Here is a 12550-nt window from a genome sequence, read left to right as displayed (position 1 = left end):
GGCACTATCCGGCCCCAGTTGGCGGTGCGTGACATCAGTATTTTAGGACTTGGTTTCTTGGATTTGCCAGACCGCCTTGAAGAGGGCTTTTTAGGCTTTGAAGATTTGGGCTTCTTAGCTACGGTCATTGTTCACATCTGCGACAGAGACAGAAGTTCTGGCTGACGTAAGACTATCAAGAAGCATTCCAAGAAGAAAAGAGTAACAGAAGTCCTGTCACTTAATCTCAAAGAAACAGCCTTAAGAACTAAATCGCTGGTATGAATGATTTAAAAAGAATCCCCAAACTAAACACACAAAGTGAAAATTTCCATCTAAACTCTATCAGTATTACTTTTCGCTTCTGCAGAACTAGTGGCTGATGCCATTTCTTTCCCTTCCGTAGGATTTTAATCCATTACAACTCTGGAGTCTTTTTAATATAAAAATGTAGAAGACGTTCTCTGAGGGGAATCAGTTATTTATTGATTTCCGGAGTTGCGCAATTATCTGTTAATTAGTACCTATGATCTAATAGATAATTGTTGCAATTATCTATTGCTGGCATTAGTAACGGAACACTATTACTTCACTGCCTGCGTTTTTCTGTTTCGTCTGCACAAAGGTACCCAGAACTCACTGCTACTTTTCTTCTGTCTTTCCAGGGCTCGCCCTCTACCTCACTGTCTACTGCACCAGTCATGAGGGGTTTGTTGTGATTCTATAATGAGCCTAGCTTTTAAATACACCTTTTCTGGGCGTCACTTGGTGATGGCAAGTTAATTTGTGAGGGCTCCTCAGTCTACATCATGCGGTCGCTTTTTCCAGGTGAAAAAGCGGAGCTGTAAGTGGCAGTACACTAAAGCCCTGGCATGCTGAGATCCAAGAGGAGAGATGTTTGGCCCTCCTTTTCACTCCTGGGAACCATATACCTCAAAACCCACAGAGGATGGGCTATATCTCAGAGAAATCTTGGGAAAGGAGAGCATGAAGAGCATATTTGCAAATTTATTTCTCCCTGGGCTTCTTCTGCTTCTCCAAGAAAGACGAGTTTGAATATAACTTTGGCAGCAGTACTTCTGGTGTTTTACTCCTACCACATTTAAAACTCCTACGACAAACTGAAAAGTTAGACTAAAAAGCAGCTCTTTCCGTTCTCCTTTCTAAAGTTTCACGCTTTCCTCATGCAAAACAACAGGGGAATGTAAGCTAGAAACGGAAATGCTGAATGTAAAACAAAACAAAACAAACCTCAGCCCTCCAGGACAAAAGCCAATAACTGCTACAAAGTCCTTTTTAAAATGCTGATTAGGTTTCAAGGTGATACCGCTTTAAATAAGCGTAGTTGTGTGTCCATAGGCAGAAGCTGAATAATGACAGGATGAACTTCTATACTTCATGTTTTGTTACTGTCTTACTGTAGCACACAGGGACTTGTTACCTTTAGGGAAACCACTACCCTCATGGAGGGTTTAAAACATAAGCTAGTTTGTTATACCAAAATGACGGAGAGAACAAAGCATAAAGTGCTTTCAGATTTCTAGCACGCCTTGATTGCTGTCCATTAAACTTCAGACACGTTAAACAAAACACAGTAAATAAGAAAACTCGTAGTCCCACAGCTGGCAAATTGTGTGCAGAGGTTGTAATTAGAACTTTTTTGCCTTGACGTTTTACATTTAAAATTGATTTTAAATCCATTCTATACACACTTTCCATTCCTGAAAAAACAATACGCAAACCTGACAAATGCATTTACATGAGAAATGAAGTCGTCCTTGTCCGATTGGAAGACTAAGGTGACAGCTCCTGGGCTCAGGGATAAGCTCCGATCTTCACCAGTGACAGCTCCTTTTTTAGGATTGAAAGAGAAAATGTTTCAGCAACACTTTGGAAACATACTTAAGGGACAAGAAACAAAATCAAGACTGCAGTGAGAAGGAGAACAGAAAAACAATACTGGGGAAAATGAAAGGGAAGGGAAGGGAAGGGAAGGGAAGGGAAGGGAAGGGAAGGGAAGGGAAGGGAAGGGAAGGGAAGGGAAGGGAAGGGAAGGGAAGGGAAGGGAAGGGAAGGGAAGGGAAGGGAAGGGAAGGGAAGGGAAGGGAAGGGAAGGGAAGGGAAGGAAGGAAAGGAAAGGAAAGGAAAGGAAAGGAAAGGAAAGGAAAGGAAAGGAAAGGAAAGGAAAGGAAAGGAAAGGAAAGGAAAGGAAAGGAAAGGAAAGGAAAGGAAAGGAAAGGAAAGGAAAGGAAAGGAAAGGAAAGGAAAGGAAAGGAAAGGAAAGGAAAAAAGAAAAAAGGGAAGGGAAGGGAAGGGAAGGGAAGGGAAGGGAAGGGAAGGGAAGGGAAGGGAAGGGAAGGGAAGGGAAGGGAAGGGAAGGGAAGGGAAGGGAAGGGAAGGGAAGGGAAGGGAAGGGAAGGGAAGGGAAGGGAAGGGAAGGGAAGGGAAGGGAAGGGAAGGGAAGGGAAGGGAAGGGAAGGGAAGGGAAGGGAAGGGAAGGGAAGGGAAGGGAAAGAAAAAAAGAAAAAAAAGAAAAAAGAAAAAAAGAAAAAAAGAAAAAAAGAAAAAAAGAAAAAAGAAAAAAAGAAAAAAGAAAAAAAAAAACAAAAAAAAAAAAAAACAAAAAAAAAAACAAAAACAAAAAAAAAAAAGAAAAAAAGAAAAAAAGGGAAGGGAAGGGAAGGGAAGCAAAGTGAAGCGAAGCGAAGCGAAGCGAAGACCTTGATCTTTATACTGACCAATGAGATAAGCCTTACACATTTTTAAGTTTATTTTTGACAACTGGTTGAGGTGTTACCAGCTATTAAGTACAATTCAAGAGCAAATATTAACACTAGAAAGAAGAAATCCAATCCACCACCACTGTTTCAAAATACATCCATTTCTCATTTGGAGATGACGTCTCTCTGGCAAGATAGTAGAAAAACTGTAAATACTGATAGAGCTTCCTCTCCCGATGTTCCATATACATACCGATGCTGTTCCTACACCTACGCTCTGAGCATAAATTTATGTTGACATGAGTGACAAGAGAGGGTGTTACTCCTCTCTTTGTTTGCCTTGAGAGACACACCTCTTGTCCATTGAAAAGTAAATTCAAGATTCCAGATCACTTAAGACAGTTGCTATCCCCCCATTCAGAGTTCTGCAGCAGCACTCTTCAGATGTGTTTAGCAGTCTCTTTAGAAAATGTTATCACTTAGGACCTGCTTCTCAGTAGGTCCACGTTTGGCCTCCGCTTAGCAGAGAGTCAATCCCAGCTTAAGCTTTCGTACAAGAGCCCCTTCACGAAACGGAGTTGAACCCTGACATAACTGAGTTGAACCTTTAACCTTGAAGCTTCCTTAAAGAAGAAAGCAGCACCCAGGCCAGGAAATAGAAATTAATCGTCACTTTACCCTGAAACGCAGTGGGCTATTCTGTGCTGGCAGGATTGCTGCCGGGCTGGCCGACGAGGCGGCGGGCAGCTCCCCGGGGCCACAGGGCCTGGCACAGGGAGCCGCCGGGGGTCTCCAAGGTCCGGGAACAGCGGCAACAGCGGCAACAGCAGGGACAGAGGGGACAGCAGCGACAGCAGCAGCCACCTCAGCCGGGGCCGTCTCCACAACCGCCACAACGGCCTCGGAACGTCGCCGAACTCGGAGCTCCAGCGTGACGCCTTTTGAACCTGGCCGCGCTGCTCATGGCTAAAACCAGAGCGTTTCCTCCGGCGTGTGTTTACTGTCGGTGCCGGATCGGCCCTCACCCCGAGCTCTCCCTGCCGGGAGGGCTTTGGGGTTGGGGTTTCCCTCCCGCCGCCCCGCGCGCAAGGGGTCCGCGCTGGGGAGCAGCATCTCACCCACGGCGAGAGACCGAGGGCACGACATGAAAAAGCCCCGACACGAAAAAGCCACGACATGCGGCCGAGGCGGCGGGGAGACGGCTCTGAGGGAGCTGCCACTTCGCCCCGCCGTCCTCCCCTCCCGGGCCGCCCCGCCGAGCCCCGTGCGCCTCAGGTGCTGCGCTGAGGGGGTGGCTGGCTACTGAGACAGCTGCCCAGGGCACTGCTCATGGCACCGAGCCTGACGGAGGTCAACAAGTGTTGAACAATGCTCTCAGACATCGGGTCTCACTTTGGGGTGGTCCTGTGTGGAGCCACGAGTTGGACTTGGTGATTATTGGGAGTCCTTTCCACCTTGGGATGTTCTCTGATTCTAGGTCAGCAATCCAGTAGCTGATGAGAAGTGTGGAGTCATTCAAAGGGAAGAGAGAGCACAACACTTCTCGTTTGCAGAAGCGGCTATTTGGTAACCAAACCGATGATTCCTTTGCTTCTAGAGCAACTAACAGCAGGGATCCGCTTTACAATGGAGGGAAAAGAGTCGTTGGCATGTCATGTGAAGTAAGCTTCAAATCCCAGAGGATGATTTTGTTGGAACTTTATTCAGCTGAAAACACAGAAGCCTTGCTTCTGCTTGTGTTAGTTACAGCTCCAGTTTACTTTGGTTGGGAGGGAAGGCATTCCAGGCTAATGTGCTGTACCTGTTCCTTCAGCTCATTGTCCATAAACGGAGGAGCAAACGAAATCAGTTTAATCTCCATTAAATGCAGCAGACAAAGCGGAGTAGAGGGCGATCTAGCACTTAATTTTTCCTGTAAGCAGGAAACCCAGAACTCAACAACACTTTTCAAATCTTGTCCTGCAGTAAATGACCAGCTGAGTGAAGCTTGCATTTAGAGGATGTGCTCCTCCAGTAGACGGAAATAGCTTTTCCTCTTCACAAGTGCAACTGAGTGGTGGACTGGCAGCTACGTGGTTAACTAGTTGTGCCAAAGGGGTTGTGTTGAATGCACAGAAAAATATGCAGGTCCCAACAGTAAAGGGTTGTCTGTAGGCATGACACTGAGTACAGATGTTGTCTGCAGGTTCGTGCAGAGTGCACCGCGCCAATAAGCACCCAGAGTCGGAATGCACACGAAGGTCTTTTAATTATATAATTACTTATAGAACTCTGCAGAGTCAGGTACTTGGCCATCTTTCGCAAAGCAAGCACACCTCTGACTCGAATCACCGTCATTTATACACAGGAAACTTGTGAAAACTCTCTCTTTGGCTCCTTTGGATTGGTTATTACAGCTCACCTAACTTATCTCCATTGAGCTTGTGCATTACAGAGGAATACCGGGGGGGAGGGGGAACAGGAGAGGGGGGACACACACCGAATCCCACATTAGCATAGATTAGCATTTTGACAGGTGTGATTTTTAATGTGCTAATGACCCTTAATGAGAAAAAGGTTACTATAGGTCAGTCTGGAGCTGGTGTTCTCCTTCCTGTTTTTTCCCTTTTAGCCCTTCTCTTCCTTGCTTCTGCTAGCTCAAGGCTACCTGTCTCTCTCCTTCTTTATTTTCTCAGCTAAAAGACTGCACAAGCTACAGGCCTCCCTATTTGCTTCAACATTTCCTTGGTTTTGTTTTTGTTTTTGTTTTTTTTTTTTTCCCAGCTTTGGGACGACACAGGTGTGGTTTGATATTTGCCAGTATAGCTAAAACTCACGCCAGTCTGCTCACGCACAATAAGTAGTAAGATTTAAGGACTGGTTTCATCGGCTTCTTCCATACTAACATCCTTCTTATGTTTTAGATATGCTGGAGTTAAATCAACACTAAGTTACTACTTGTGGAGTAATTGCCTTAAGCGACTAGGCATCATAAGCACACCTCCATCCCAAAAGCTACCCGCCTCCAAGGTGCAACCACCCCTCACTGAGCACGCCCTCGGAATTTCTCAGAGCCTGTACCTTTAAACGCAAGTGAGATCATTTCTACCAAGCACAACCAAGATATGCATGACTAGAGTCACTCAAGCTCCACCTTAAAGATAGAAAATAATATCAATTGCTTTAAGAGAAAGGGGATGTTAGGGAAGATACTATCAGGAAGGATTCCTTCTGACATCACTCGACAGGCTGAGCCTCTCACTCCCCCACCCCCACTCCATTGGGACGCCGTGGGGTAAGATCTGAACGCTTGCTTATACCAGGCGTCTCTGTGGAATCTTAGAAATCTCTAGAGTTTTGATGCTTTTTAATGTCTTAATACCTAGGCTGTGTACCTCTGCATTTCATGCATGCTAGCTTGCTTTTGCAGACAGTGAATTTATCACTGACAATCCAAAGAACCTGTGTACCTGTCGCCGTAAGAAATTGCACTTAATTGCATTCTTCCTAGCTGTGAGAGTTCTCCTTGAATGCGACTAGAGCGAGGCCGTACTGCGTTGTTGGTGAATCCGTGACCGTGATAGTTCAGCACCCTGAATCCGACGGGACCCATGACGGTCAATCGGCTACACCCCTTAACGCGACACTACTAGACGAAGAAGATGACAGGGCTTGCATGCACTGCATTAGGCTTTGCATATGAAAACACCCCCAAATAATTTCACGCGCATTTAACGTTTTTAAAGGGAAAAAAACAGGAAGGTGTAGTCTCTCTGTAAGCTACAGCCCTACATAGTTAAGGCATCAGCATTCATTCCTTTGCTTGATAGCAAAGTATGAACATACAGAAGAGTTAAATATTTTCTTTGCATTCTTAAAGGCGATTTTTCAGACTTGGGCTTCAGTTGTTGGAGTTGAAGAGATCAGTAGGCATCCTTACTTTTACGTTAAGACCAAAATCTTTATCTAAGATTGTGTTATCGAACGCAACTAAACTCCCACCCCCACATGGTTTTTTTGTAACTTCGCAATGATCTTGCTGCAGTCCCACTCTGATGGTCTTTCAGTAACATGCAAACTGCCGTGGCAGATTCTGTTACAGTGCTTTTCTATTGACAGTGTGCATAACACTCAAGGTAAAGCCCCTCATTTCGCAGTGGGGACATAAAGTGTTTCTTTGGACCCTGCTGCTTCTGTTAGTACTCATTTTTTCACAAACTTCTTGAACCTGAGCCGTGCCTACTGAGCCAACGAATGCTTTGATGACACAGTATTTTGTCAAAGCAGTTTTGCTTCTTGGAGCTACAGAAGCAGCTCTGGCTACGTGATAGGGAATTGTGCTGCATTGGCAAAACCAGACTTAGCTACAGACTTACAACACTTGCTAACTCGATCTATTTCAAATCTCATTTTAACTTTAAAGGACAATCAGTTTTGTGGCTCCTGTCTTACTAATTTGCCTTGTTTTGCATGGAAGGGCAGCCTGTGAATGTTTTGCTTTATTGCATGCTTCAAAAAAAAAGGCTGAGGAAGAGACTGGAGGAACCTTTTCTATTCTATGGACTTTCCCCCGACAGTGTGGAATTGCAGGCTACTTGGATGAATGTTCCAATGTGAGTAAGGGAGCAGACCTCAGCCAAAGGAGGTGGAATCCTTGCTTAATAGTAAGTATCAGTGTGGGGACATCTTTGCTTAACGGGAGCCATTTAAACTCTTCATAGAAACAAAATAAGCTGGACATCTTATGCTTGGAAAGCAGTATGGTTACACAGCTGCTAACATAATGACTTGAGTCTTCTGCTCTGCAACTTCAGGTTTTGTTTTCAAGAAGTGCATACATCAGTTTAAGCTTTGGACAAGGAGATTTGCAATGCAAATAGTGATAAACCAGAATCAGCGGCGCTGACGAGTGTAATGGTGAAATGCAGCAAATCAAGTATTCCTGGAGAAATGTGAGATTACAAAACTAGCAAGCCATGAAGCACTTTTGTTGTTGTTGCTGTTGTTGGTTGTTTTTTAAATCAATTCTTATATGCTGAAATATCACCTTCAAGAAAATCTGTTTATCTAGCCAGGTAACGGTGTCTCCCTGTAAACAGGAAGGAAATGCCAGGAGCAGCCATACCTCTTTGCTGTCAAAATAAAGAGCAAGTCGAGGCCAACATCATGCCATAGTGCAAAGGCTTGCGAAGAAAGATCATTCTAAGAGGTCTGCAAGAAAAGATGACTTACTTTGTCATAAGTTTGTCAAATAGAATGGACGAGTTAGTAGTCGAGTACCGACTGTGTCCGACTCTACAGCTGCGGCGCAGCTCCAAGTCCCTGTTTTCTCCATGGACTCGTCTCACAGTTTTTGCACCAGCTCTACTCCTCAATGTTCTGGTGACTGAAACGCAGAAACAAAGTCTTTTGAAACAGTGAAGATGGGATTCTCCTTATTTCACCGTTGCTCTTGTAAAATGGAAACAGACAAACAAAAAAGGCACCCTGAAGTGGATTGAGTTTTCTTTACATTTCAGGTCAGAAGTTGGTGTCACAACCACTGCATTCCACTTCTTTATCGCTCTGCACGTTTAAACTGTCTACTTCAAACTGGGACCTGTAGGGAAATTTTTAAAGAGACTGAAAGCTAGCCAGACAAAAACAAACGTGCAACTTTTGTTCCATGCAGGAGGGAAATCTACTCCACTTATTTCTGTCTTGGAAAAGTGAGAACAATCAACACCTTTCTCTAAGGTGTTTTCACTCCATTCATGTCAAACTGTATCTAACAGTGCTCAAAACAAACACTAGGACATTGCAAGCCTCTTCCTAAGAGGTGTATGTTTGATTACTCTGTTTATGCATGCAGCACTTCCATTTCCTGCATTAGGATCTAACAGCTCAAGGAGGGAAGAACCGTTTCAAGAGAAACACCCAAACACCACATAACTCAAACTCGTGCTTTTTAGAAAAAAGCCTGCCCATTGTTTGCCATACAGCACCCTTTGGCACAGGTTGGTTGCTTGCACTGTCATTAAAAGAGCCAAGAGGACAAGGGGAAGGGAAGAGCTACACCACTGTGCTGCTAGGATCACAGCTAAGGTTTACTTTTGTGCTTGCCAGCTATAAAACTAAGTTTGAACTTATCAAGTATCGATTTACTTTGCACAATTAGAACAGTTTGCTTTGTGCCTACCAAGCTGCAATTCACACTGCTCCCTCCCCAAGGAATTCATAAAATCTCCTATTTGCACCTACCTCTCTTCACAGAAAAGTCACTGAGGAGTGAATTCAGCTGACTACAGAAGGCTTTGGGGCCAAATGAAAGCCATGGAGTGACCAAGTGCCATCCTCTTCAGTAACCTGCGCAAATAGGTATCCTGGGGACTTACAGCCACTTACCTGTGCTATATTCTTTTTTTCGTTCCAATTTTGGCTTTCTCAACTGCCTACATTAAGAAAGAGGACAGGGCAGAGAAGGGAGAAAAGACTTGTTGTATTAGACCCATCAAGGATGGGAAATTTCACCATGTTTACAAGCCAGTGCTCCATGGTATACAAAGAGAAGCCTGTAGGCCTCACGCAGGATCCACATCCCAAGTCTGTTGCATGCCATATACACGCGGTTCTGTATGTACCCACATTTCCTAGCTTGCTCATGTTGAATTCTCAAAATTATGAGCAATAGCACCCAAGTGGAAAAGATACATGTCCGGGTTTCAGTTAGGACAGCGTTAGTTCTCCTCCTAGTAGCGGGTAGGTTGCTATGTTTTGGCTTAGAATGTGTGAAAGGATGTTTAGAAGATTGCTGATACCACCCCGATGTTTCAATTGCTGCAGAGCAGTACTTACAACAAGCCAAGGACCTTTCGGTGTCTCACTGTCCTACTGGCGATCAGAATCGGCGCACAGCAACAGCTGCGAGGGGACAGACTCAGGATGGCCAACCCCAACTGGCCAAAGAATTCTATGCCTTATGGCAACACGCTGCACCATGGATAGGGCGGGGCAGCTGGGCTGCTAGGGGTTACGCTGGGCACTGGTCAGCGGGTAGTGAGCAACTGCATTGTACATCACTTGTTTTGTACACATTACTAGTAGCAGTACTATCATCATCATCATCATCATTATTATTTTCCTGTCATAATAAACTGCCTTTATCTCAACTCGCGGGCTTCACTGTCCTGTTTCTCTCCCCCATCCCAGAGAGGGAGGTGGGAGGGTTGCAGAAGGGCTGTGTGGTGTTTAGCTGCCGGCCGGGTTAAACCACAACACCACCTCAAAGGGGTTGGGGAAAAAAACAGGTTTTTTTAGAAAAGCGGAAGACTTTCACTGAGAAGAGGGATGCTAGTTTTAAGGTACTGGTACGCCATCAGCATGCTCATAGGCCTCTGCTGATTTTAGCCGGAGGTTTATCAGGCCACAACTCACTGCACATGCTTTCTCTCTTGCTTTTCAATCTACAAATCGAACAGAGATTGAACATATAGAAATACAGTACCTTGAAAAGCATCTTCTCTTGACATTTCCCCTCAGTATCGCCATACTTTCTTCAAAGCTGGAGACTGAACACCGCAGGATGCTTTTGCTCATTGATCTTCAACGGTGTCCGTTGAAACATTCAATACTGGGAGAAGAATAATCCTAGGGAAAGAAGGAAACAAGAATATATTTATGTGAACCACGTAGATTCAGATAAACAAATTCTGCCTCACGCAAGTTTAATTGACCCTCCTGACTTGGTAGTGGGGCAACTAATTGCAGGCAGACACTGAAACGCTGCTGTGCTCAAGAAAAACCGGGAGAGAAAAAAAAAAAAAAAAAAAAAAAAAAGCTTTCAAAACTAAAGCTTCCCTTTCCCCACCGTTTTCTTGTGGATAACTTAAGCTTAATATCCTTGGCAAAAAGATATTGCAGCAAAACCTTTCACATAAAATTAGTGTTTCGTGAAAAACAACAACAACAAAAAAACCTTTAAATTCAATTGGAATTTTTTTCAATAAATTCAATTGGAATTTAAATTCAAAACTTTAAATTCAGTTGAATTTAAATTAAAAAAACTAAACTAATTAATTTAAATTAAAAAAAATTAAATTCAATTGACTGTTCAGAGGAACAGTCAAGCTTGACATTATACATCCTAGAATTAAAATCTAGTTTGAGTTTTTCTCCCATCTCCAGACCTTGCTAAAGATGCTTATTAGGAGCTCTGTCAAAAAAAGTGAAAGGCTTGTTATATCAAAGCTTCGAACCCTTCTTACTGCCCTTGACCTTCTTCACATTGCTGCTCCTACAAGGGTGAGCACTATCATTTTTAGTACGGGAGGGAAGCTGTCATATCCTTGAGTGGGGGGTCGTTCTGTTTACAAAATGAAGTTCCAGTAAGAGTACATCAAATGAACCAACTTTCTTCGAACTTTAATTCATCACTATATTGAATGAATGACCTCTGGATTTCTCTCTCCCATTTGGAAGTCAATTTGAAAACAAACTACCTCTGCCATAAAGAGCCAGGCATCAGAGACACCTGTTGCGCCTCAAGAACAGAGAAGGTATGAACGACAAGAGCAGCTGAATAAAATGCAACTTGCCATTAGAAATGGGTGTACTGGCATCTACAGGTGCTGCTGGCATCTCCTCATTTTCATTACTCTCTTCATCTGGTTTCTCGTCTTCAGTAGCAGGGTTCTGCTGTGGTGACTTGGAGTTGTCGCATGGAGCACACGCTGCAGAGGTGCGACCTTGCAAGAAAGAATAGATACCAAAGATCTTCGTCGTGCATTTTCAGTTACAAATGCAGAGACAAGTCTTCAAATCCTTAGCGTTAAAGCACGTACCTCTTTTCTCACGAGATTCTTTAATTTGTTCACAAAGTCGTCTAAACTCTGTATCCATTTCGTTCCTCACCATTGAATATGCAATGCCTTCCAAAACATAGGCGCTGTGACGATCTGAAATTTTACACACTTTAACTGAATGTTGTCTACCAACCAATGAAACTGTTTTGATCACAGAAAAAAATTGCTTTCTTCATAGGTTGGTTCCGAAAGGTTCTCTCAGTGAATATTTTCAGCATAACAACATCGAAGTTAATTAAAACAAAAGCACTAGTTCCTTGGGAACACTTATATCACAATTCCATGCCCAAGTAGCAAAATGATAAAATATTTACACTGTGGTAAGAGATGTTCTCTGTGGACGTCCAAAATCATCTAATCCATCCGAAGTCTATTGTCCGCACACAGCACTTATCCATCTATACGTTCGACAGATTTTTTAAACTAGGGCTAAAAAGCACATCCTCACCTGTAGATCTTTGATCCGGGTAGTACTCTAAGGCATTGTTACAGATTAGATCGATGTCCTTCAGCTAGTCTCCGGCAGCGAGGTACTGGCGCGAGTCAATTTGAGTCAGAACTGTTGAAAGATCCATCGGCTCTTTAATCCTTGTGGCATAGTCAGGTACCTGCAGATCAAATACAAGCATTCAGAGGTTTTCTTAACCTTGCACACTGTCTACCAAAATTATTCTGAAGACTTTAAATAAACAACTTCCTAAAAACTCTGAACATTTGCGATGCATCAGAAGATGCTGAAATTAACCAGTTTGCTTCTCAAAAATGGAAGGGCTCTTTCATTTTTCATTAGCGCGGCCACGAGAGGACAACAAGAAGTAGGGAGGTCAGAAGCACATGCATGGTAGAGAAGAAACACTGAGGGTGGGAGATTCATTTCACTTTGCTTCAGAAAATCACAACAGTGAAAGCTGAGCAAGCCATCCGGCATTCTCTTTGTTGTTGACATTGAGGAAAAGGTGCATGAATTGCACCTGTGAAGTACCTATTGCAGGCATCTACTTTAGAATGAGATAACTGGGCCCTGAGGTGCTC

This window comes from Aythya marila (genome assembly GCF_965140915.1).
Source record: "Aythya marila genome assembly, contig: HAP1_HAP1_SCAFFOLD_170, whole genome shotgun sequence".
Classification (NCBI taxonomy): domain Eukaryota; kingdom Metazoa; phylum Chordata; class Aves; order Anseriformes; family Anatidae; genus Aythya; species Aythya marila.
The sequence above is the reverse complement of the archived record's forward strand: the minus strand, read 5'-3'. Positions refer to the sequence as shown.